General features: G+C 53.8%; 1 long non-coding RNA gene across 2 annotated transcripts in view; it reads right to left on the bottom strand.

The window, feature by feature from the left end:
• Positions 1–607: 607 nt before the first annotated feature.
• The window catches only part of LOC118899429, a 33,224-nt gene continuing 11,431 nt past the window's right edge, over positions 608–22,400 (bottom strand). For both annotated transcript variants that reach the window (XR_005020944.1, XR_005020945.1), the window contains 3 exons: positions 14,116–14,226; positions 1,338–1,490; positions 608–1,100 (listed from right to left, as the gene is read on the bottom strand). This is a non-coding gene — a long non-coding RNA (uncharacterized LOC118899429). The remainder of the gene's footprint in view (positions 1,101–1,337; positions 1,491–14,115; positions 14,227–22,400) is intronic.

Here is a 22,400-nt window from a genome sequence, read left to right as displayed (position 1 = left end):
ACCAAAGTTCAGGAAGGTGAAGTGAGTTGCCCAATGTCACATATTTTAGAAGCAGAAGGGCCAAAATGCAAGTCCAGGGCTGTCAACTTTGAGGTAGGATGATAACAGAGCCCTTCCCAGATCTGAAACAGCGGGGTCACCTCTGGAACCTGAGCAAAGTGGCATCACTCCACAGTGTGTGATCTAGGGGAGTCAAGACAGACCCTCCTGCCTCTTCCAAACCCCATCTTCTCAGACATCAGGGGCCTAATTTCCACCCGTGGTGCCCTGCCTCAACCTCTGCGCCTGTCCTTAGTGGGCCCTAGGTCGCCCGTCACTCTCCACCACACCTGCCCCTCCCACCTCCAGGCTTTTTCTCATGTGTTACTTTCCCCCCTAAAATATCCTTCCCAACTTCTTCTATTGGAATCGTACCCATTCTTCAAGGGCCAGTTCAAATTCCACTTTTTCTGACTCTTCACCTTCTGGGAAGGGGAGCAAAAGCATAAGTTTTCATCTTAGGAAATCTGTCTCTGGCATGTAAATAATGTGCAACCATGAACAAATCAAATCAAATCAGGCTCAGTTTTCTTACCTATAAAATAGGGTGCATAATCTTTATGTTATGAGCTTAGCGTGATTATTACATAGAATCATGGATATAAAAGTTCTTTGTAAATGGGAGAGTACTGTAAGGATATTATTTATAATCACAATCCCATTGCCATATAACAGTCCCATTGCCCAAAAATTGGCTTAAGCAAAAATTAAAGAAAAAAAAACGTCTTGACCCATGTCACCAAAAAATCCAAGGGTATCAGAATTTCAGGCATGGCTTTTTCCAAGGGATCAAATTCTGTCCCCAAGACCTGCTTGCCCCATCTCTAGATTCTCCTGGTTTCCATGCTGGCTTCATTCTTAGGCTCTATGTGGAGAAAAGATAACTGTGGAGTTATCTTCCAGGTTCAGATCCAGCTGTAAAAAAAAGAGTACTCCTTTCTCAGTAGTCCCAGCAAGTATTCCAATATTTCACCTTTTTGGTTCTGAGGTCACGTGTCCATCCCTGAACAAGACCTTGTGGTCAGGAACGTGTGGTGCTCTGACCGGTCAGGCCTGAGTCTCTAGAGTTGGAGGGTGGAGGAGAGTGGATGAGAGGAATGATTACCCTAAAGCAAAATCAGAGTGTTGTTACCAGAATAAAAGGGGAAAGGATGTTGCTGGCAAAAAGAATAACTGCCCCTCACAGTTCACCGCTTTGATGGACTAACATCCACACACGCCCTTATTCATGTACAAAATACCTTCCCATCTCCTCCTCTCCCCCAAATGGAAGACAAATCAAAGACTCACATACTTACTGAGTTCCAAATCTCCAGGTGACTTACATTCTTTTACTTCAGAATTACATGTGTTCTCAAGGTCCTGTAAACTGGGGCCTGAATGATAATCTCCCCAACATGCCATTACTCCACAATGGCCAAGAGAGAATAGAGTAACTGCAATCACAACTCCTATTTGAAAGAGGAAAGAAAGGAAACAGCACACAGGGCCACTAGTCCACAGCATCAATCAGTTCCTGATGAGCAGGAATAGCATAGTCTCCCTGTTCTGATGGAGCAAACAGTTACTTGGACGGAGCAATAGGCAGAATAATGGTCCCCAAAGGGGTCCACATCCTAACCCTCTGAACCTGTGAATATGTTATATTACATGACAAAGGGAACTAAGATTGTAGATGGAATTAGGGTTGTGAATCAGCTGATCTTAAATAGGGAGGTTATCCTGGATTACCCAGATGAGCCCACTGTAATTGCAAAAGTCCCTGAAAGTGGAAGAGGGAGGCAGAAGAAGAGTCAATGTCAGGGCAATGGGACGTGAGGAAACGCAATCAGCCACTGCTGGCTTTGAAGAGAGAAGGTACCATGAGCCAAGGAATGCAGGCAGTTTCTAGAAGCTGGAGAGTGGATTCTCCCCAGAGCCCCCAGAAAGGAATGCAGCCTTGAAGACAACTTGCTTTTAGCTCAGTGAGACCTGTTTTGGATGTCTGGCCTACACCATTGTAAGATCAATTTGTGTTGTTCTAAGCCACTAAATTTGTGCTATTTTGTTACGGGAACCATAGAACATGAATACAGATAGCAAAACAACAAAGCCCACTCCCCCAGTACTTCTCTGGATCCTATTTTTATGCCTCTGGCTGGGCATTTAACAGATACCGCCACTTTCGCTCCCCTAGCCATCTTGGGAGATGGGTGTGACCATCCTTACATCACAGTTGAGAAAGCTGAGACTCTGGTAACAGCCCACTTGTCCAGAATCAACCAACTAATAGAAGAGGGAGCCAAAATTCAAACTCTCGTCTGTCTGGCCTTGAGTCTGGCCGGGTCTCCATAAAACTTCTTTGTCCAGTGGGCCTCTCATCTCCGCCTGAACCCTCCAGTGATGGGGGCTCACGCCCTGCAAAGCCGCCTTCCTGCCCCAGGCCTCCCGGCTCCTTCTTGGCTTCACTCCCTGCCTGGTCCTGATGTACGAGACAGCCCAGTGGATGGCGGCTAGAATGTCAGACTCCGGGCCAGCCAGTGGGCAATAAATCCAGGACGGAGTTGCCTGGATAGCGGAACTGAGGCTGAGCTTTCCCATCCCCGGGGGAGCAAGTTCTTTTTATCAAAATCTAGATTTCTGCTCTCCTCTCTCATCTCCAGCCTTGAGCTCCCCTCAGCTGCAGGGAGAAGGGCCTGGAATGCACCGCTTTGTATCAAACGGAGGAAAAGTGGAGCTCTGTCTTGCAGGATTTATTCTTCTCTCTGTTGTCACCGTCACTCTGTTCTGACCCAAGAATGTCCCAGGAGTGGCTGAGGTGAGGAAGGGCAGATCTGGTTCCTCCAGTTTCTCCCTGACAAATGTGAAATGGGTCGGGGGCCGCAGGGGAGGTAAACAGATTCCTAAAAGCGCCTTGTGTGTAATTTGGGACTGAAAGTTCATGCAGAGATAGAACTCCATGTGTGCATCCCCAGGGCCTGGCCCAGCTGACTGCCAGCCAAACCCAGCCTCCCATACCCCAACACACACAACCCATGCAGAGGCCAGGCCCAGACCCCCACTGACTGAGTGGAAACACTCAAGGGCTCCCCGCTTCAGACCACAGAACCTAAACACGGACTCCAAAAGATCAGATGAGACCCAGGGAGCTTCTAATTTGATTCCTTAATTGGCCCAGAGAAGGGAGGTGATTTTCCTAAAGTCACATAGCAAAGCCAGGGCTTGTGCCTCATCAAGCCTCAGTTTCCCCAGGGGTAAAGTGCAGGCCTGTGGTGAGCTCAGATGAGGCAGAAATTGCTAAGTGTCTGAATGGGAGAGGGAAATAATAACAGCCCACCATGGACTGAGCACACTCTGTGTACCAGGCACCATGCTAAATGCCTGGCAAGCTTCATCTCATTTTGTCTTTGTAACATTCTATGGAGCTATTGTTTCCCCATTTTGCAGATGAAGAAACTGAGACTCAACAAGGAAACCTTCTAGGGGGATAAAAATCTGTATCTTAATTCAAGTGGTGGTTACACAGGTATATACATCTGGAGATGTACACTTAAAATCAGTGTACTTTATTCTCTGTCAATGACACTTCCATTTAAAAGTGCTGTGATGAAAAAAGAATAAACTGAGGCTCAGAGAGGTTAAGCGACTTTCTCAAGATCATTCAGCTGGCAGGCAGCAAAGCTGGGTGGGCCTTGAACTGGATCTGTCTGACCACAGAGGCCACGGTCACTACCCTTGCCATATTGTTGTGTCACATATCTGCCTCACAGTGGCTCTTCCCATCCCTCAAGTCTGCAGCCCTGTTCCAATTTGCTGAACCCAGACTCAAGAGAGTGACTGGGAGGCCTGGGAGGCTCTGAAGAGAGGGCTGAGTCTGGACAAAGGGCAAGGGCAGGGCTGCTGCTGCCCCATGTAGTGGTGCCTCAGTGCAAATTAGGACAATCTTCTCTTTCCCCCCGACAGTGCAGCCTCACACCAGGGTGCAGGAGCATGGTATGGACTGTAGCCCCCAGCCCCTCAGTTCTCTGTGCAGTGCACAGCCTGAACAACTGTACATGGCCCTGGCGGGGTGCCTCACGCTGTGGACTTTGGCCTGGGGGGACTGACCTTCCTGACCCACTGCACTCTCTCACCTAGCCATTTCTGATGTCCCCCCATCAGTCTGGGGCTTGAGGGCCCTCTTTTTTGAGTTCAGGCCCTAACAAAGGTCCTCAGCTGCAAGGCACGTGGGGGGAGGGGTGGTGGCAGCACAGGGGTGTCACTCAGTCACTTGGCAAATGCTTGGCAAGGGTCCTTTCTGTACTAGGCTCTGGACAGAGATGATCAGACCCAGTCCCTACCTCAGAGCAGTCCCGCGCAAGTGCAGGAGATGCAGGAAGAGATAATGACGAAAGGAGAGCTGGCACCTTCACACATGTATGAAAGGTGTCTTTTCCTCAAAGCAGAAAAGCATATTAATAAATATACAAATTCCTGGGGCTTCCCTGGTGGCGCAGTGGTTAAGAATCCTCCTGTCAATGCAGGAGACAAAGGCTTGATCCCTGGTCTGGGAAGATCCCACATGCCGCGGAGCAACTAAGCCCATGCACCACAACTACTGAGCCTGCGCTCTAGAGCCCACGAGCCACAACTACTGAAGCCCGCATGCCTAGAGCCCGTGCTCCACAACAAGAGAAGCCACCACAATGAGAAGCCCAAGCACCACAACAAAGAGTAGCCCCCGCTCGCCACAACCAGAGAAAGCCCGTGCACAGCAACGAAGACCCAACGCAGCCAGAAAAGAAATGAATAAATAAATAAAAATTTAAAAAAATTTTTTAATTAAAAAAAAGAGAAATATACAAATCCCAGACTACAGTAATGCAAAGGATGGCCCCCAGAGTGGTACAGAGCCAGCCTGCCTAGCTGTATAGCCCCCCTGCACCCCATACCTCCAAGCCAAAATCTGACCTGAGGTCTGTCTGACTCCAAAGCTGTGCTTGCCCAACAGCATGTCCCCAGCTTCTCTCCCTGCAGCAAACACGCTTTCCTGCACTTGCTTCTCCCTGACCTAGGCTGGTAGCTTCCTGACCAGGCCCTGTACCTCCACTGTGCGGGCAGGGGCTGGATGAGGGATCCCCAAGGCCCCCGCCTGCCTGGGATGGTCTGGGTTCTCTGCGTGGGAGAGTGTGCAGACCTGGCCCTCAAGCCAGGGTAATGGTCCTTGAAGCACCCGAGAGCATTCCTCTTCAATGTGACGTGACCACAGGGGTCACTAGGAAAGGGCAGGAGAAATGGGTCATGCGAGAGCAAACGAACGTTAACAGGAGCCCCTCCCATCCACACAGGCTGTGCAAAGCCTATTTCCACACCTTAGTTCACTGAACCTGCAAAAGAATGGGTGAGGCAACAGAGGCTCAGAGAGCTCAAGTAACTTGCTCAAGGTCACACAGCCATGCTGCAGCCCAGCTGAGCCAGGAACGCCAGCCTGCCTCTCTGTTCCAGGCTTCCTTCACCACCCATGGCCCCTCTCTGGCTCGCACGGGTGGGCTCAGGGACACAGGGGACTGAGCCTGGGGCCTGGGCCTCACCAAGCGCACTGAGGCATTGGAGCTGGCGATGATGACAGAGCTACAGTCTGCTGCGAGGAGGTCACGGTCTGTAGATGCCACGGTCTGTTGGCTTTGCGAGCAGGATGAACTGGTGAGGCCCACCTGGGGCTAGGCAGGCCTGGGCCAGGGGCTCTTACCCCAGGTCGGCTGGGGGGCTCTCGGCAGAGCCAGGGGAGACAGCAGCACCGTCTAGGCCCTCCTGCTTCCCCGCTCCTGTTGGGGGAGGGGGTGGCCGCAAATAACCCATCAAAGACTCCTTTGCTGGGGCAGCTGGATGGGTGGTAGGCTGGGCAGGGGATGGGTGGAGGTGGCCTGGAGAGGACCAGGGGGACCTCAGGCCCAGGGCAGCTTTCCCCAGGCACCCTTGGAGGGCCAGCAGGCAAGCTCCGAGTGGGTTCCAACTAGTGAGAACAGAATAGCTAAGCCTGGGGGCTCTCTAGCCACACTCCTGGGTTCAAATCCCAGCCACCTCTGTGCGACCTTGGGCAAGCCGCTTCACCTGTCTGTGTCTCAGCTGATATACAATATCTTGAGAGCTGATATCAATGTTTACCTCATAAAGTTGTTAAGACGATTAACTCCTAACCCTCACAACCTGCAAGTCAGGGCCAGGGCTGCTACTTCCCTTTCAAAAACAAAAGTATGGCAAAGTCTTCCTCTCTGGGTATGGATTGACAAGGATTACAGTGTGTTGGGGCCAGATAAATGTAGGTTCCCAGCCCACTTCCACTTAATGCTGTGTGACTTTGGGTAAGACACTCAACCTCTCTGTGTGTCCATTTCCTTGTCTGTAAAATGAGAATAATATCCCCTTGCTCACGGAGAAATGACACATGGGAGAGCTCTCAAACCAGAGTCGGTGCTCAGAAGACAATGGTTGCTTTCCCTCCTCTTGGTGATTCAGTCCAACCACCTTGATGTCCCCTAAAATGAGCTAGGCCCAGGTGGAGGCTGCGTACCCATATAGACCAGCCTCAGCCCCTGCTTTCCCAGAGCTCAAAGGACCCTGGGGAGGCCAAGGCTGTGGCCAAAATGTGGGGATGAATGAAGGCTTCCTGCTGGAGGTGGAGGTGACTGGATGTTTATTCATAATTGTTGAAGCTGGGTGATCAGTACATAGAAGTTCATTATCCTATTCTATCTAATTGTGTGTATGTTTTAAATTTTTCCATAATTAAAGTTTGTAAAGCTTTTTCATTAATCACCTAAAATTATCTCAAGTACCACCAGCTATACGTAACAGTCTTTAAGAAAAACTAGACAATCTCTCTCTTCCCCAATTCACTGCTATTATCCTCGAATCCAGGGGTTATCAATCCATGATCCATGAGCCAAATCCTAGCTTGCTGCCTGTTTTTGTAAATAAAGTTTTATTGGAACACAGCCAACCCATTCATTTGCATTTTGCCTGTGGCTGCTTTTGCCCTAAAGGCAGAGTTGAGTAGTTGCAACAGAGGCCCTAAAGGACCCGGGCTGTAAAACCTAAAATGTTTACCATCTTCCCTTTAGAGAAAAGTTTGCCAACCCCTGTTCTAATCTCCCACCCATCCTCCATTATTCACAGACAACTCTGCTATCAGGATTGCAATCCTGCTCTCCAGCCCTGGGGTGATCCTGGGTGATTTCCAGGACCATGGAGATGACGATCCACCCCCGGCCCCTCAGTCCTTCCCACTGTTGTCTCCACTCCCTTTCTCCACCCCCTCCAGCCTTCATTCCCACAGTCTTACCTCAGACCTTGCCACCGCCCACTATGGCTCCACCTTCAAAGCACAGATTTAAACCCCAACTCTCCAACACCTTCCTTCCCGTTTGTCTGTGCGGTCAGTCCCCTAGCCAATGGTTCTCTGACCTCACAGGGACTTTCCATCAGCTGATCTCTCTACTTCCTGCCAGTCCATAAGCTTTCTTCCTTCTTTGCTTTCCTCCTGATCCACAGTCCATCATTTCAATAACACCCTTGCTAATACCCCAACCCTGTTCCCTTTTCTTTTTGCACCAAATCTAAAATAAATCCAATGGTGGATGAACCCAACTATCCCCTTTTTAATGCCTAGACCCAAGCAACTGTTGAAGAAAGAAACCACACAGGGGCAGAAATTGTTTTCACTAGTTTCATACCACACTCTGAACAGTCAACAATGACTCAAACTCCAAATGCATTGACCTAGTTAACTCATTTCCCCTCTATCCACAGTGCCTATTTCAAGCCTTCTCCAGTCTCTGGTGATGGGATTTTTTAACAGGCTGAGATGGGGTGCAAAGGGCATTGCAAGTGAAGGGAGCAGCAAGAGCAAGGACCAGGAGGGGCCCGGAAGACATGGAGCTGGGTGTGGCCAGAGTGAGGATGGAGAGGGAGGCCAGGCCCAGGAGACAGCTGCGTCCTATAGATTTAGAAAAATGCTGTGGGCACTGGGGAGCCACAGAAGGCTCTGGAGCAGGCAGTGGTCGGATGGGAGACGGGCTTCAGCAGGGGCAGGGGTGGGGAATCAGGGAAGAGGTGTGGGGGGAAGGGGTGCTCATCCACCTCCCGCTCTGCATTCGTCTGACAGGTTGCAACTTCCTTCTGAGGAGAGAGTAAGCTTCCAGGCACCCCCAGTGCAGAACTGCTGCCCATCCCCAGGGAGGCCCCGCCCATCTGCAGCACACAGCTTCCATGTCCCTCAGTCAGGGAGCACCAGCGGCAGTGTCCTCTGGAGGGAGAGCCTGGCCCAGCGGCTGGGCGTCCTAAAACAGATCATCAAACCTAAGAGTTTTATAAAGCAGGAATGATGACATTTTCACGTACCAGCTTTTCTGTGGGGTAGAGTAGGCATTCCAGAGCACCTACTGTGTGCTGCGCCCCATCTCATAGACTGACCCACGGCCATTAGAGGTAAACATGAGCACACCCACGTTACAGATCAGGAAACTGAAGCTCAGCAGGACGGGGGACCTATGTCCAATCCCACAGTCCATGATGGTGCCAGACCTGGAGGCCACGTGTTAGGCTCCCTTGCAGTGCTTTCCCTACAACCAGCTGCCCCGTGGGATTCACCAACTGTGAGGATTCAATACCCTGAGGCAGGAATTCACATCCATCGCCTTGCATGCCTTCCATGGAGGGAGGTCAGCCTCCCAGGGCCCTTTCCCACTGTGAGCTGGCTCCATCCAGGAGAACGTCATTTATCACGTGGAGCTGTGATATGACATGCTAGGGAGTCCCAGTTCATCCAGAGAGAGAGAGAGAGCTGGCAAGGGTGGCCTCCCACCCTCACCTCCAAGCCTGCCCTTCTCCAAGTGGGCACCCCTACCGTCTCAGCCACATTTCGCAGGATACACTTGAGAACCTATCCAACATTTTGCCTCCTCTGAACAAGCTCCAGTCTGTCCGCGGAGCCCAGAGGGGGCAGTTTTCCAGAGCAGGACATCCCCTCCTGTGGTCCTGGTCCCTACGCCTCTCGGTGATGGAGCCAGAGGATACTGGCATCCTTTGCAGCCTCACACTGTTGGCTCATGGCCACCCTCCCCTCTGCCCCCATCCTGGGTGGCCCGCAGATGTGCTGAGCCACAGGCGGCAAATATTTGCTGACCAAGGGAATGCATTGTCACTGAAGCCACTCAGCAGGTGTCTGCGTGCGTAGGAGGTGAAACAGGGAGCAGTGGCTGGGGAAGGAATTGCCCAAAAACTCACACCTGTGGGGAGGCCCAGACAGTATGTGACCCACCTCCAACCCCAGTCAAGTTCAAAGACTGAGGGAGAAGACCGGGCCAGGTGGGACCCTTAAACAACAGGGTACGAGTCAAGATGTCATCGAAGGCCAGAATGACAGCTCCACAGCTGCGTCTGAGCAGGGAAGAGCTGGGCATGAGAAGACAGCTCCAGATCAGAGGGAAGGGCACCAGCAGCCCCTGGGAAAGCCTGGATATCCAGAGACCCCACGGGTGCTGAGCACAAGGGGCCGGAGGGAACAGGACACATCAGTGTCCGCCTGGGGAAGGGCTGTGGCTGTGCTGTGTGCTGGAGAAAGGGTCCCATAGAATCCCCATTCCACCCCGCAAATCTGTTCAGCCTCAGCCAGGACACTCCCCCTCTCTGAGGTTCTCCTCCCCTACAAGGTCATCGGACCAGAGGTGATGATGGATATGCAGCGGGTGTTCAGTAGAGAGGAACTCACCCCTGTCTCTAAATCAGGCCCAGCCTTCATCTCTGGGGCTGCACCTGAGTGAAGCTGGCCTGTTTACTACTTGTTTAAAAATATTCATAACATAAGTAGCTACATCTAGTAAGCATCTAGTAAGTGCCAGCCACTTGTTAAGTGCTTGACAAGCCCTCACACTGGATGCTCAAGGCAAGGTCACGAAGTAGGTGCTGCTATTACCATCCCTTTAGAGACAAGGATCCCGAGACTGGGAGCTGGTGGGACTTGCCGCGGTGCAAAGCCAGCCTGTGACAAGGGACTCTGGGGCCTGCGGGCCATGCTGCAGGACCCTGTCCATCCTGTAGCAGTTTGCCCCTTGCAGCTTGCCATCCGGGTCAGTCGTCTGGCCCAGAACTACCTACCACCTTAGAACAATTCAGAAGTGGTGTCCTGGGTTTCCCACTGGTCCTGTGGGCAGAGACTCTGTCCACTCCCCCCGCTCTCCCACTCTCGACAGGGAGAGACTGGGCGGCCTCACGTCCCTGTGGAGAGATGAGGGCCCGGGTGTGGGAGGCCATGGCTGGGGAGGCGTCCGCAGAGCAGCCAAGAGTCCAAGACTCAGAGAGGAACTCCCACAGCTTGCTGCGCGTCCGGGGACGGGTGAGGACCTGGCCTCCTGCCCGCAGCTAGCTTCCAGCCGCGCCCAGGGAAGGAGAGGCAGGAAGGAGGGCCAGCCAGGTCTTCAGCAGTGGGACCGAGGCCCCGGCATGGAGCCTCCCCTGCTCAGCGTCTGGGCTGGGTGCAGAGGAAAGGGTGCCAGGTGTGGGTCTCGGGCCCTGGGACCTGTGAGGTGGCCTTGGCAAGCCCCGTACCCTCTCAGAGCCTCAGTTTCTGCCCGCTGACGCTTTGAGCGGCAGAAGTGTCCAGAGAGACAATGTGTGTGAATGCCCTTGGTGGGATGGGGGGGTGCCCTCTCTGTTTTCTTACTGTCATTGTTGTTGATACGTAACCTCAGGGCACTCTTGAGTCTGTCCTGGCAGGGCTCAGATGGGGGCAGAGGTATGCTCTGCTCAGATAAGAGGTCCCCTGACTCCCTGACCGGATGGCAGGGGCACCACCGTGTGATTATAGGGGCCATCAGAACAGTCAGGTGAGCCAGGAAAATAATAACATGGCCTGCTCCGTCCTGCCGCCAGAGATCGCAGCTGGGAAAGAGCACGGTGGGACTGCGTGGCATGGCGGGAGTGGGGTGTGCCAGTGGGGGCCACTTGCCCTTGTGCCTGCCTGTTCCATATGTGGATATCCATGGGGAAAGCCCCAGCCCAGGGCTGGTCTCAGCTAATTGTGCCTCCAGCCTCCCCCCAGGATGGGCACCAGTGCATCAGAGGGGGCTGGGCTGAGCTGGGCTGGACTAGGAAGACCCCTGTCTCTGAAGGGAGCTTGGAGGTCCCCAGCCCTCTCTGGACATTACGGTTCCCACCCGTAGATGAAGGATTTCTTTCTGACTACTTCTCCAAGATGGGTGATCCTGGCAGAGGCTGAGGGTTGAGGTTTGCAGGGCCCTGTGCTGGGAACAGGCTGAGGTGGAGAGTTAGGGCCGCTCGTTCAGGCCTCTGCAGATCACTCCAGCCCCACGTCTGTGGCCTGTTCCTTTACGTCCCTCATCTGGACTTTGCCACGTCGTCCCCCCAGAGTCCCTGTCTCCCTGCACCTGCCTCACCCCCTCCAGAGTGTGCAGACCTCACCCCCACGCAACAAAAAGGGCTCCTCAAGGGCAGGTCTCTGGCAGGTGCCTGGCACAGGGGAGGTACTGGGAGGTGTTTGCTGAAGGACCAACTCCAGGCAGAGAGAACAGCACGGGAAGTGCTCAGAGCTGGAGGAGACCTGGCCCACTTGGGCCCCAGCATGTCCCTGGTATGGCTCAGGGACCGAGATGGGCTGGGCACAGAAGTGGGAGAAGAAGGGGCTAGAGTGGGCATTTGGAGTAGACTGAGAGGGCCTTGAATGCTGGGCTGAGACCTGGTGTCGGGGAGGCCGCTGCACAGGACACATTTGTTCTAGGAAGGAGCCCTGTGTCCACAGCGCAGAGGGCACAGCACAGAGCCAGGAAACGAGGGAGAGACCAGGGGCAGTGGGCCTGGAGAGTGTGGCGGGCGTGGGAGAGATTCTAGAGCCTTGACAGAATGGTAGGATGGTCACAGAAGAGGTGCCCACCCCGCTGGATGGGGGCCTTGCTGGGCCCTGGGGTCTCCCACCACAGGGCAGAGGCAGGAGTGGTACTGGGGTTCAGTAGCTGCAGTGCCTGGAGCCTGATGCAGCCCTGGGGCGGGGGGCGGGGCTTAGTCTAGGGCAGTCCACCTGGGGCGGCCTGGGGCAGGGGCAGTCACCAGCTACCCCAAGACAACTTGGCCGGTTTGGGGTTGGGGTGCCCTGGGCTGAGGGCTTCTGCCTCAGCTGGAGGCTGACACAGCCCCTGTCCCATCCCTCTCTGACACCCAGAGCCTCCTGCCCACCAGCGCCTCCTGCCCTGATCTCCCCGGAACTCATCTCCATACTTCAAGGCTGGGATCAATGATATTTCTTCCAGGCAGCCTCCCTTGAGCCTTCCCTACTCTGGGTTCCCAGGATTCCTGGGCTTCCAGCTCTGTCATGCTGTGTTGGCAACATCTGAGTGTTTTTAAAAATTAATTAATTAATTATTTTAATCATTCATTATTAAATTAACTATTAATTTTAATAAATAATTAATTATTTATTTTTGGCTGCGTTGGGTCTTCGTTGCTGAGCAGGGGCTTTCTCTAATTGTGGCGAGCGGGGGCTACTCTTCGCTGTGCGCGGGCTTCTCACTGCGGTGGCTTCTCTTGTGGCGGAGCACGAGCCCTGGAGCACGTGGGCTCAGTAGCTGTGGTGCACGGGCTTACTTGGTCCGCGGCATGTGGGATCTTCCCGGACCAGGGCTTAAATCCATGTCCCCTGCATTGGCAGGTGGATTCTTAACCACTGCGCCACCAGGGAAGTCCAACATCTGAGTCTTTGTCCTTTGCCCTGTGCTCCCAGGATCACCCTGAAGTCTGGGACTCCTGGGTGTGACTGAATCAGGGGTGTGTGTCCCCAAGATACTGAGTGACTGTGGGTAATTCGTGCGTCTCTGAGCCTTAGTTTCTCAGTCTGTAAAGTAGTGTGATGATCATCATCAGGCCCATCCCACAGGCTGCCAAGGGCCTGTGGAGACTATGTAGGTGAGAGCATTTCTGGGTGTTCTAAGTATCCTGCCCAAGGAGCCATGTCATCACCAAGCCTCCCCTGGGGCGCAGGTGCTACATGTGCCTGGCACGCATTGGGACCTGAAGAAGGGAGGCTGCTCCCTGTCTGGTCTGTGGTTTCATCTGAGCCACCCGCACCCTGAGGGCTCTGCCCAGCTCATGCCCAGCCCTGCCCCTCCCTGCCCTGCCCTGTCTGTCCCAGAAGCTGCCCCCCACCCAGGCCCCCATTGTTCTCAGAGCCCTTCTACCTGGGATCCTGCTCCCAGTCTGGAGCTCTGGAGAAAACGCTCATTCCAAAGATTCCATAGCCCCTACCTCTGCCCTCAGCCTCCTTCAAAGAGGCCACTGGAACTGGCATCCTCTTGACAGAGGTGCCAGGCCGCATGCCCCTCCCACGCCCCTCAGGCTTTACCAGCTCAGCTGCTTCTGAAGTTCTTCCAGGGGTGCTGAGGAGGGGCCCGTGCTGTGGAGGGTGCAGCTAGGGAAGCCTGGCTGGGATGGTTGAGCTCAACCCAGGCCCAGAGCTCGGACAGCCCCAGTGAAACAACTGCCCTCTTGGTAACTCAGTTTCCCTGAGATTTACAGAAAGAAAGCCTGTGAGAGACAGCAGGGTGCGGTGGTCCCAAGCTTGGGCTTCGCAGTCAGATGCCTCCGGGCCCTGATCCTGGCTTTGACCTGTGCAGGTGGTAAGGCCTCTGTAGGCCTCAGTTTTCTCCTTCATCAAATGGGGATGGTACCAGCACCTACCTCACGGGTGGCTGTGTGGTTTAGATGAGCTATGTAGACACCCCACCCAGCTCAGGGCCTGGGCCGGTGAGCCAAAAGGGGAACAGTCATCCCTAAGGGGCCTTCCAAAAGTACCCCTCACCCGTGTCACCTCCTGCCACTCTTTGCTCCCCATCACAGACTGTCCATGCGGTCCTGCCCTGTGCCTTTCCCCACGCTGTCCCCCTGCCTAGCATCCTTTTCCCCTCTACAGCATTTGTCTCCCCAGAGACTTGCTGGCCCTGTCCATCCCACCCTGACCTCTCCCACGTCGACTTCCCCATCTCTTCAATGAGTCCCCACCATGGACCTAGCACAGTACACACCACCCCACCCACTGCCCCCCAGGACACATACCCCCTCCAGCACACCTCCTTGACCGGAATCCTGGCTGACAGAGACATTCTCTGCTTTACGATTCAGCTCTCCTGCTGAGCTCCTCTCCTGGAGCTGCCCTCAGGTTCCTCCCTGCTGGGAAGGAAGGGGTGTTGGGAGGTCTGTTGGGAAGACAGGCATGTGACACCCTCTGAAACACAATGATCTGAGCATGTGGGAGGCCAGGAGCTGCCCGGAGGAGGGGACTTAACTCTGTCGGGGAAGGGGATGATCAAAGAAGGCTTCTCAGAGGAGGTGGTGCTGAGCTGGATTTTGAGTGGTGAGTACGACTCTTCAGGCAGACAAGGGGTGAGGGGTCCTGCCTCACGGTGGGCAAACACAAGCAACGCCCCAAAGCCTGAAGCCACAGGAAGGGCTGAGGTGCACACGGTGGAAGGGCTGGGAGAAGGGGGAGGTCTGGGGAGGCAGGGGAGGCAGTGGAGGCTGGATCGAAACGGGGGGCATGGGACAGGCTCAGGCACTGGGGAGCGGCTGGACAGATGTGATTGGCTGCTGGCAGCAGATGGGTTGGAAGGGGTGAGACTGGAGGCCTGAGGAGGGGCAGGGGCCCAGCCCAAGTCCCACTACGGAGGGAATAAGGGAGCTTAAATAAGGGAGGAAATAAGAAGAATTCATGGGAGCTTCTCAGGCTCTGGGCTGAGCCTCTCCTATACTCTCCTGGCACTTCTCCTCCTGGGCAATCTCATCCCCACCCCTCACCTGGACCTGCAAAATCCTCCTCACTTGTCCCTCTGCCCCTGCAGGATGCTCTACCCAGGAGTCCAGGTGAATTTTTTTAAGTCTCTTTTCCAAGCCTCAGTGTCCCATCCAGGCTGGTGAAGCCTTGGGGCAGGGCTGGGGCCTGCTCACTGACCGGTCACCCTCGTGCCCAGCTGGGCACCGGCTGCGAAGATGCACAGTCACGGAGACCCTCCAGTGATTCCGACGCTGCCTAGGATGGCGCCTCGCCTCTGGTCCCTCTCCCCAGGCTCTGCTCTCCAGCTGCGCTGGCCTTGAACTTGCTCTGCCTGCTCCTTCTCGTTCAGCCTCCACAGGCTTTCCCTCCACCTGGGCCGCCCTCGCCTCACCCCGCTGACTAGTCACTGCTCATCAGGTCTTAGCTTTAAAGACCATCCTTTCCCCAGAACAGCCCTTCCTGACCCTCAGGGTGCCTTCCGTCCTTCCTCCCGTCTCCCCCTGCAGAGTCATCTCCGTAGTGGCCATTTGTGAGGTTAGATGATGGCTCCCCGCCAGGGTGTAAGTCCCACCGGGGCAGAGAGCAGTACAGCTTGGGCCACAGAGTGAGTTAGGCAGAGCGGGGAGCTGAGCCTCACACTCCTAGGCCCTTGCTCAGGGATGTTTCCAGAGCCCCTCTCAGCCTCCACGGGCTGGACGGGGCAGGGCCCTCCTGGTGGGCCTCACAAAGAGACTCGGGCAGAGGCGGGACTGAACCCAGGTCAGCCCAGGGCCATACCGCCACCCTCCTGCCCCTCACCTGCCCCTAGTTCTCCCTGAGGCCTGAGGCTTTCCACCCACACTGCCTGGAGGGCCACGTCCCCTCCTTCTCCTGTGACATCCTCCTATTCCCACCAAGACCCAGCTCAGATGGTACCCTCTCCCTGAAGCTGTTGCTGACCTCCAGGCAGGGTTGGCCACCCCTGCCTCAGGACACCCCTGTGTCGTTCATTAGTTGTCTACCAGTCAGTCTCTCCTCCCCGAATGAGGTCTGGAGCCTCTTGAAGGCAGGGCCTGAGCCTGCCTCTGTCTCCGAGTTCCCCACTCCCAGCTAGGGGGTCTCAGTTGGGTTTGGTGTTGACTGTGGTTGGATTGGGGAAGGAGGACGGATGAGTGGGGTGACAGAAGGAACACACCCATCTCCAAATGGCCTCCAGCCGGTGAGTGGGCCTCACCCTGCCCTTGCTGGCCTGATTTGTGGGGGTCCCTGAGGTGGTGAAAGGAGCCTGGGCCCCCTTCCCCTTCCTGCTTGGCCCACATGCACCTCTTGGAGGCTCTGAGACAGAGAACCCCCTCGGAGGAGGCATCTCTCAACAGCGTCAGGAAAGGGACACGGTCAGCTCAGTCAGCCCATTTGTCACCCCACTGGTCGACACCTGCCTGGCTCTGGCCTCCCCCCGTGGCCTGTTTCCCTTGGAGCCATTTCCCAGAGCTGTCTGCTCCCCATGAACAAAACCCACTCGTTTCCTTCTGAAAATACAAACCACTTCCTGGCTTCGCAGAGAACTGCCCGGGTGAAATGGGCCATGGTCTCCGAATAGTGTGTGCGCCTCTCTCCACCGGCCAGCTGGTCAGGGATGTGTCCCCCTTCTCTCCTCTCCCCATCACCCCCTCCCGTCCCCCATCCCGGCTCATATACACCCCCACAGGCATACACACTCAGCCCATCACCAGCCTCGACCCCAGGCCTCCCAAGTGTCCAGCCCTGCACAGAGGACTGGGACCGGTGCAGAGTGTTCTTTTATTCAGTAGACTCTCACCAAGCATCTTTTCCATGCCAGGGCCTGGGCTGGGCACCGGGGTGTCAGGTGGGCATGCCCTGGCCCTGCCCTAAGACTTTGTCAGTCTGGATGGGAACACTGAGGTATGGAGAAAAGTCAGATCCTGTAACCCCACATCTGGGTTTGCATCCTGACTTGGCCACTCACAGGGCTGTGTGGCCAGGACAAATCCCGGGACCTTGTCGCTGAGTGCCGATGGCACAGGGCTGGGCTGTGTGGAGGAGCAGAGGCGGTGAGCAGATGCCACCAGGTGTTCTCAGGGGGGCTTGTCCCCTGTACAACCTACGCAGTCCTTAGTTAATGAGCAGGCTACAAGGCGACAAATACTCGGGGCTGAGGGAACAATTCACTCCAGGAAGTACTGAAGAGTTTCCCAAGTGGGTGAGGTTGCCCAGAACCCCTGGAGGTGGGAGCCTGGAGTCCGCTTCTCACTCCCTCCAGGAGGCCCCGCAGCCCAGGCCTCCCATTGGACAGAAGGGAGCTCTGAGGTCCAGAGAGGAGCGGGAACTTGTCTCAGTAGATTGTGGTTCAGAGCGGCTGGGGCAGGAGGGGCACTGAACCCAGGTTCACCGTAGGTGTTCCCACAATGCCAGGTGAGGCAGAAGAGGAGGGTGAGAAAGGAGGGGGAGATCTGCAGAGGAATCGGTGGCAGGGTGGCCGCACCGGCATGGAGTCCAGGGGGCTAATGAAAAGTCTAACAACCGCTGGACATCCCGCAGGCCCTGCAGACCCAACCCCTCCAAAACCTCACCACCCACCCTCAGCCCCGCTCTCCCCGGGTTCTCTCTCTCTCAGCAGGGTGATCCTACCCTCCCGAAGCCCAGCCAGAGTTCGGCCATTCCCCAAATATCCTGCCTCTCCCTCCCTCCCCACAGTGAGTCTGTCCACGAGGCCTGGTGGCTCCACCTCTTGAAAACCTCTCCATGGTGAAGGTGGGAGCACCCGTAACTCTCACTCGCTGCTGGAGGAGCAGGAACTGGCACAAGCACCTTGGAAAACAGTGTTGCCATTCAGGATGAATATTGTGAGTTACGGCTCCTGTGAGCCAGCACTGGGGATGGACCCAGTGATGTGCTGGTAAATGTTGACCAGCCAGCTCTTTTTAAAAAGCCCCAATTTGTAGCATTTGCTAATTCCTATGGTGTAAATATTTCCCCGTGGTCCGTTTGGAACTATGTACCAAGGTGATGTCACCGAATGCAGAATTGGGAAGAGAAGCACATAATGGGCCCTAGTGCTGGCACCACTAGATACATCCCACACAAAGGACTAGAATATTCACACAGCACTACTCCTAATAGCCCCAAACTGACGCTACCACATGCCCACCTGCAGTAGAAACAGTAAATAAACTGTGGTCTGTTCACACAATGGAATATCATGCAGCCACGCGAGGGGCCAAGCCGCTGGGGCTACGTGCAGCATCGTGGGTGACCGCCACTTGTTCTGTGTTGAACAAGAGCAGCCGGACATAAATGGGTACACACTGCGCTAAGAAGCCCCAACACAGACAAAATAAACCTGCAGTGACAGAGGGCAGGATATCGGTCACCCTGGAAGGAGGTCCTGCCGGGACAGGGCACAGGGCACTGTCCTGTTTCTGGACCTGCTTGGTGGTTACTCAGGTGTGTTCACTTTTGATAATTTGCTGAGCCCTGTATTTATGATTTGTGCACTTTCCTGTATCATGTTATACTTCAGTAACGAGTTTTCGTGAAAACAACACCACCACCCAACCCCCTCTGCTGCCCCAGACCACCCACGCTCTAGCTCTACCAAACTTATTTTTTTCCTCATAGCATATCAATGGACACAGCTTTTATCCATTTTCTCCTTTTTTTATATTGAGATATAATTGGCATACGACAGTATATTAGTTTCAGGTGTACATGATTCACTATTTGTATATATTGTGAAATGATCACCACAATAAGTCTAGTTAACATCTGTCACCATATACTGTTAGAAAATTTTTTTTCTTGTGATCAGAACTTTTAAGATCTACTCTCTTAGCCACTTTCAAATATACAATAAAGAATTTTTAACTATAGTAGCACCAAACTTCTTAACATTCATTCAAGAGATAGTCACTGAGTGCTTACCATGTGCCAGGCCCTCTTCCCCAACCGTGCTGTGCCCTCTTCCCCAACCGTGCTGTACCCTCTAAAAGGACTGTCATTTTGCACATGCTGTTCCCTCTGCCATAAGGGCCTTCTCATAGCTCAGCTGCCTGAGAACTCATCTTCAAAATTTCGGCCAGGCTTCATCTCCCCATCCTCCCACGGAACTCCCTGACCCCAGGTTGTGTTAAGGGCCCCTCCTCGGGGCTTCCACAGCCCCTGAGCTTCCCTTTGTCCCAGCACTGAGCATCCCGGTTTGTCATTGTCATTGCCTGTGTCCACACCTGTCTCCCCACCAGACTGTGACCTCATCCTGGACAAAGGCCAGGTCTGACTCATCTCGGGGTCCCCAGCCCCACCTTAGGGCCTGGAGTGGAGCTGGCATCAGGAAAGGTGTGTGGAGGGACTTCCCTGGCAGTCCAGTGGTTAAGACTCTGAGCTTCCACTGCAGGGGGCCTGGGTTTGATCCCTAGTCGGGGAACTAAGATCCCACATGCTGCATGGTGTGGCCAAAAAAAAAAAAAACTGTGCGGAGTGAGTGGAGGAATCGGGTGATAAATGAGCCAAGGGAGCAGAGTCCTGGAGTTTTCTAGGCGGTTCTGATTTCACAGTTTCTTTCCAGTTGTCACCATAAGAACTCAGCTATTGGCAGATCATGTGTCTCTACTGATGTTTCAGAAAGCACCGTCCCCATCTCCGGTTGGGCGCAGGGCCTGGGGTCGTGGGGTACACAGTGGGCTGTGTGGTTTGAGTTAAGGTTTGAGCTCTGGCTCTGCCTCAGTGGGTCCCTGTTCCCTCCACTCCCCAAAACTTCAGTCCCCGATCTGTGACTGGAGACCGGAAAGTGTCTGAGGGTCCTTGTCAGGCAGCCATTTCTGCCCTTGCCATGTCTTCTCCAAGCTGCCCTTGGGCCTCACGCTCCAGCGCCTGTGGCTGTGGGAGGTGAGACCGACAGCAGCAGAGGTGGAACCCCCGGTGCATTAATGGGGCTTGTGTTTACCCAGGCTGGGCCCATAAAATGTCTCAAGCGGAACTGAGCTTGGCTTGGAGCAATCTGGCATTGTCCGTTCCAGCTCTTGAACCTTGGAATGGACCACCTGGGTGGACATCTCATTCCCTAGACACCTTGAAAGACTCCAGAGGGAAGGCTGGCAAGGCCTTGGAGCAGAGGAGTGGACAAGGTTGGGTTTGCAGGACTTGGGGACCTGAGAGGTCAACTTGTCCAGCCCCCAGTCCCATGCAAGGATCCCCTGCAGGCTGCATTATGGCCTAAGGGGAGAAGGACCTGTCCTGAGCGCTGCCTCTCCGCAGAACCCTGCACTAGTGCCCAGGAGGCGCGGCCCTCTGACACGCCACCTCTGCCCAGTCTGTGGCTTCTTTCCGTACTGAGTTGCTGAGTTCCTGAGGGTAGGAACTTGAGTCTCCTCATCCCTCTGTCTCCAGCCTGGCCCTTTTCTAAGTTCCTCCACTGTGCCCTGCCCTGTGCTGAGCTCTTTGGACCAAGGAAGCATCAGACTCAGTCTTTCCTTTGGGTCATTTATGTCTAGGAGGAAAAGCACCTGGGTACCCAATGCATCAGAGGATAAGTCAGGAGTCCATACCTCCAACCATCCACCAACACACCATCCATCCATCCACCCACCCACCATCCATCCCTCCATCTACCCATCCATCCATCCATCCAACCATCTATCCATCCATCTCTTGACAATAGTCCCATCAGCTTCTGGGGAGCAAAGCTATAAGCACAGGCTTTGGGGTCGCGTGGTTCTGAGTTCAGATCTGTCCCCCATTGCATGACCTCTCTGGGCCTCAGTTTCCTCATCATTAAAAAACCTGCCTCACAGGGTAGTTATGAGATTCCCTGAGACAAGACAGGCAAAGTGATGAGAACAGTGCCTGCACTGAGGCAGACTTACCTGGAAGGTAATGAAATCTGCGTTTAGGGGCCCTTTGCTTACACTTGTCTCTTCTCTGGAAGATACTCTCGAAATGTGTTCTCATGGTCATATATTTTTATAAAATTTTGTAAGAAGTATTTTAGCCATAAACGGTTGATAGCACTTTTTCTCCCTGAATCCCCCTCCATCTTCCTTTCCTGTTGAGTGGTGTTGAGTGGCTGAGGCATTTAGGGATCAGGCTAATGGGAAGTTGAGTTGAGGATATACTTACTGTACTGGGGGATTAGTGGTGTATATGTATATGCTTTGCAGTCACTTACGGGTATAGTTATTGTAGCCGTCCTAGTATAGGAACAGCTTCCAGCATGAAGAACCCTGCTGTGCACTGTGCAGACTCATTCAGCGTTGGAACTGCAACCGGCCCTGGAAGCATGTGGATGGTGGGAGAGAAACAAGGTTTGACATGAATGCACCTGGAGGTTAGTCTGTGGAATATTCTTTCAAGCATCAGTTGTGCCAAACTGTAGGCAAAGAATTTGGGCCTTATCAAAATAGAAACTCTCTCCTGTCAGTAATGGCACTGTGGCCTGAATAACTAGAAATTATAAATGCATCTTTTTTTTCTCGCTGGGAATCATGTGGAATAGAACTGATTAGAAGTTCTGTGTTTGTAGGGCACCATCTGTAGCAGTATACAAACAGCAAGTACCTTTGTGTCTAAAGTTGCTTATTTTATGTATCCCAACTGTTATTATGAGGAGGCAAAGAAAGAGTACGTAGTCCAAAATTACAAGAAAAATGTGTTATGAAGGTATTTCTGACACTTAATTTTTAAAAAAGATTGTATTACTTTTCTGAATTTGTTGGTGTTTGTGGTATTCAGCCACTTTAAAAAATTTGTAATTAATTGTGACTTCTTTTCTCATTCTGATTATTTACTTTTGTACTTGGTTTTGTATTTCTTTTGGTATTTTCTTCTTAAAGAGGGCTCCCCAAATCGTATACGTTTTGGGTCCCTGAAAACTGGATCAGGCCCTGCCTAGCACATAGTAAGTGCTCACTAGTGCTGGAAATTTCTGACTTGGTCCTCTTGCTCTAGCCAGGAGGCCAGTCAAGGTCTTCCCCCTCCTCCCACCATTGAACCCAACGCCCCCTACCCATGTTGCAATTATAAACAGATACATGGCAGCAGATATCAGGGCAGATGCAATGTCAATGCTGGCACAGCCAGCCAATGTCCCTATCACACATCTGTCTCTCCCACCAGAAGGGAGGCTCCCAGGCAAAGACGTGTGTGACTCCTTTGGGTCCCCAGTGCCCAGCACAAGCCTGGCAAGGATGAGGTCCTCGAGCCCACAGGAGGGATCTGTCTCGGGCTCAGTGTCTGCCACAGCTGGGTGCCCCTAGCTTCCTTCACTTTTCACCTGATGGATAGAGAAGAGTGTAGCCTGGTGGTGTTAAACTGAGCCCTCGGGACCCTCAGAGGGGCCCCAGGAGCAGCCAAGAGGATGGAAGGAAGGCTGAGGGGTTAGGGTTCTAAGACCCCCTCACCTTCCTTCAACCAGAGCACCTTCCCTTTTGTTGGATGTATTGGCTGGGCTTCTACACAAGCGTTCATCTGGAAAATGTGTTGCAATGTGAGAAACAGGATGGAAAAGCACTGGTGTGCCCCTCCCTCCTGTGCACCGTAGGAAGCACAGAGCTGTGCTCCAGGCTCGTGCTTGGTAAGT

The sequence above is a fragment of the Balaenoptera musculus genome, chromosome 8, assembly GCF_009873245.2.
Source record: "Balaenoptera musculus isolate JJ_BM4_2016_0621 chromosome 8, mBalMus1.pri.v3, whole genome shotgun sequence".
NCBI lineage: Eukaryota > Metazoa > Chordata > Mammalia > Artiodactyla > Balaenopteridae > Balaenoptera > Balaenoptera musculus.
Note: the sequence above shows the minus strand (reverse complement) of the source record. Positions and strands in the feature narration are given on the sequence as shown.